At 48.5% G+C, this 4,181-nt stretch overlaps 1 long non-coding RNA gene across 1 annotated transcript; it reads left to right on the top strand.

Moving 5' to 3' along the window:
• Positions 1-1,297: 1,297 nt before the first annotated feature.
• On the top strand, positions 1,298-2,724 carry LOC136216538 (uncharacterized). Its single transcript, XR_010683328.1, has 3 exons — positions 1,298-1,670; positions 1,752-2,102; positions 2,210-2,724. It is a non-coding gene; the product is annotated as an uncharacterized lncRNA (long non-coding RNA).
• Positions 2,725-4,181: the final 1,457 nt, after the last annotated feature.

Genomic DNA, 4,181 nt, shown 5'->3' with positions numbered 1-4,181 from the left:
ATAGTGCACGGGAATAGTAAAACGTGAATAGTGCACGTGAATAGTGAAAACTTGAATAGTAAAAACTTAACTAATGCACGTGAATAGTAAAGCCTAATCTATGCTCCTCGGCACTGCAGACAAGGGTGGATCAAAGAATTGACTAAACCTTACGTGAATGACCCTACCGGAGAGATTTTTACAGAAAATTGGTCCTAACTGATCGGATGTCTCTAGGTTAGAAAATGAAAGAATACCTAGTCTTAACGCGTTCTTATCAATTGCATGCTTTAGGAGCTGTATTTAAATTTTCTTATCTTGTTCCTTTTTAGTTCATTGAGATTTCGGGGACCACCGCCGAGGTTCATTCGTGGTATGATAGGCTAGGCGCCGCGGCGAGAGCCCGCGTGCGTGAGTTGGGCTTCGAGCCCTTTATTGCAGCGCTGCCCCGCACCAATGGGGTATGCGATCCTTTTGGCCTACGGGCCTTGTGTGAGCGGTGGGTTGATTCGACCCACACCTTCCACCTTTCCTTTGGGGAGATGACTATCTCGCCTCGAGATTTTTCGCTATTGACCGGATTGCGAGGGAGCAACACTCCCGTCCCTTTTCATTTTGGTATGATGCGACCGCGGGTCGACCCTGCTAGGCTCGCTGCCTTGATTGGACTGGGAGTTCGCCTATGCGCCAAGTCTACTCCGGTGAAGTTTGTTTCCACCGCGAGCCTCTTGAGTAGACGAGATTTTTACGAGACTGACGATACCGACTTGGCGGTTCATAGCTTCTTGGTATATGCTCTGAGTGAGACGATTTTCCGCACGAAGGGCGGGAAGGTACATGCGGGCCTCATTCAGGCGCTCAACGATTTGGATGCAGCGGCTTCCTACGATTGGACGGGGGCATGCTTAGCCTTTCTTTACAAGTTTTTGGATCTGACTTGCCGGAAGCGCAAGGACTTCGGTGGTTATACCTTTGCTCTGCTGGTACGTGATGTCTTCTTGACTTATCCGTCTTATCTTCTTCGCATTTTTCACACTCCTAGTCCTCGTTTTTACCGCAGGTGTGGGCGTATGAGAGACACATCCTTCCCATCCGGTCTCGATCTCGACCGAGAGTACTGAGGCCACCTTTCATGACTCAGTGGAGGGATTTTGACTTAAGCGCCGAGAGGAGTCGGACAGTGCCGCGGCTTCTGGATCGGATCGACTCGCTGACCCTCACACAGGTAGATTTTGCCTAATCATGCTTGGTTTTTTGTTTGAATCTTTCTGACTTTCTCTTTGTGCATTTTTTAGATTAAGTTCCGATGGGACGACCTCGACTTCGGCCCTGGTTATACATATGTATCGATGATCCATGAGCAGTAGTGTGTGCTCACCGGCCCCTGCGTGCGGGCGTGGTATTTAGGGGATCGAGGCATCACCGGAGTTAGGGATGCTCACTGGATGCCGGGCGAGATCCCCGTCTCTATGTTTGCGGTGCGGACCCTGCCACTATCGGTCATTCGTCGGGACCTGACCCGTCGGTATGTTGGTAGAGCGGTGTGGATTCACGCCGGGGGCCGTGAGCCTTACTTGTCTACTCTGCTGAGCGCGAGGGATGCCCCGGCGGCGGCGATGGAGGTGGATCCGGTGGCGGATGTATTTTCGAGGGAGGCTGTCGCGGCAGTCTTTGGTCAGAAGGAGGTCCCGGTAAGTGATTCCATTCCCTTTTTATTTTACCCCTTTTATTCATGAGATGTTCAGAGGTTTTATGGTGTGTTTTGTTTGCAGGAGGGATCCTGGAGGAGTGCCCACTTATCTGATTTCTTCGACGGCACTCGGGCTCAGACGCCAGTGTGCGAGCAGCCCTACTATGTTGGCGAGTCCTCCAGCGCTGCCCGACCGGAGAGGTCTTCCCTAGGCGTGCCTATACCAGACTATGGGAGAGATTATGCTACGATCTGCTATGACGAGTCTGGGGCACCTTACGTGGGATTTGAGGCGGCCCCTCCTATCTTCTCCTCGAGGGTCCCGTTTGATCCCTCGGACGCTTCTCTGACCACGAGAGAGACTTGTACGGATTACGTGGGGCTGTCTGGTTATCTCTGAGACCGCCTCAGCTTGCGCTGCACCGATCACCTGGTATGTATCATTACCGTACTTTAGTGTAGTGAAATGTATGCATGTATGTATGATTTATGTTTTTGCCTATGCTGCCTTTTATCTGTTCTTTTTTTCTTTTTCTGTAGAGTGATCTGCATGCCCACGAGCGGAGACAGAGCGAGCTAGTGCGAGAAGCTGATGCCCGAGTTGGTCATGTGTATCAAGAGAGGAACGACCACTGGTCGGGGATGATGCGACGGGAGACTGAGGGTCACCTTGCCGTCGAGGAGAGGGCGCGTGATGAGTCGATCAGACGCCTTGCTACAGAGGAGAGAGCACGAGCTGCTGATGAGAGAGCATGAGTTTCTGATGAGAGAGCGCGAGTTTCTGATGAGAGAGCGCGTGCTGCCGAGGAGGCACTATCTGCGGAGCGGGCATCACACCTGAGAGATTTTGAGAACTATTGGGACTTTCCTCCGTATTAGGCTCGTTATGTATTGCTTTGTAGCTTTCATTATTTGCTTTGTAGCTTTCATTGTTGCTTTGTAGCTTTTATTAGGGTTTCTCCGATGTATAGCTGATGTATAGGGAGTGGGGTGGATAGTAGGTAGGCTTCTTGTGAAAAGTAGGACAAGAAATGTATAACCCGTGATTCATATTACCATGCATTCGGTAGATTATAATGATTCCAATAATTCTCGTCAAATATATTCATGCCTCTATTTATTTACAAACAACAGAAATACTTAGTCTCTTATACATTGTTTTTATAATTGCTCAAGTTATAACTATTGTTACCAGGACCCGCCTTTCGGTTTTCGGATCCCAGCGATTTTTCTCCTCCCCTTTTACTATCCCGGAATTTTTAAATGAGTGCCCTTTCGGGTTTTCACCCATTGGGATTTCCCTTATTGTTGCATAGGTCGCCCTTTGCGGGTTTTCAACCCATCGAGAATTTTTCTTTATTTTTCCTTTTTTTTACGAAAAGTATTTCTTAAGCCTATCCAGGTTGGTAGGTTCGGAGAATTCCATGCCGTCCATTGTGGTTAACTTCACCGCTCCTTTGCTTAGTATCTTCTTTACGACGAATGGTCCTTCCCAGTTAGGCCTGAACTTCCCCCTCGGGTCGGTGTGCGTCACACGGATCTGTTTCAGCACCAAATCTCCTTCTTTGATAGGGCTGGTCTTGACTTTTTTATTGAAAGCCCGAGCCATCCTTCTTTGATATAACTGTACATGGTAAAGGGCTTCCATCCTTTTCTCATCAACTAACGCCAACTGCTCATATCGCCTCTTCACCCATTCCGTTTCGGGAATTTCTGCTTCTACTGCGATTCTCAACGATCGCTTTTCGATCTCAATCGGCAGGACTGCTTCTGTTCCATATACCAAGGAGAATGGCGTTGCCCTAGTCGAGGTTCTGATTGTCGTGCGATAAGCCCACAACGTGAGTGGGAGGTGCTCATGCCAGTTCCGATGTGATTCCACCGTCTTTATGAGAATCCTTTTAAGGTTCTTATTAGCTGCTTCTACTGCCCCATTAGCCTGGGGACGGTACGGAGAAGACCTGTGATGTTCAATGCCATATTCTCGGAAAAGATTCCTTACTTCCCCCTGAAACTGGACTCCGTTATCCATGATCATGTGATGAGGCACTCCGAACCTGGTGATCAAGTGTTTTTCAATGAACTTTCTCATCTGCTTGGATCCCAGTTTGCTAAACGACTCTGCTTCTACCCATTTGGTGAAATAATCGATGGCGACTGCAATAAACTTATGTCCATTTGAAGCATTAGGCCTTACTTCACCGATGATGTCAATGCCCCAGGCAGCGAATGGCCAAATAGGTGCTAGCACATGTAGTTCCATGGCCGGAAGATGACTGCAATCGTTGTGGATTTGACAATCGTGACATTTCTTTGCATACTCGTTACAATCTCTTTCCATGGTGAGCCAATAGAAGCATTGTCTGATAATTTTCTTAGCTAGTACTGCTCCTCCCATATGGGCTCCACAAATTCCCGAATGTACTGATTCCATTGCCTCGCGGGCTTCTCTCGCATCCAAGCATCTGAGTTGTAATCCATCAACGTGCCTTTTGTAAAGCAAGTCGTTGTG

The sequence above is a fragment of the Euphorbia lathyris genome, chromosome 2 (assembly GCF_963576675.1).
Source record: "Euphorbia lathyris chromosome 2, ddEupLath1.1, whole genome shotgun sequence".
In the NCBI taxonomy this organism is placed as follows: Eukaryota; Viridiplantae; Streptophyta; class Magnoliopsida; order Malpighiales; family Euphorbiaceae; genus Euphorbia; species Euphorbia lathyris.
This window is presented reverse-complemented; position numbering and strand designations above follow the sequence as displayed.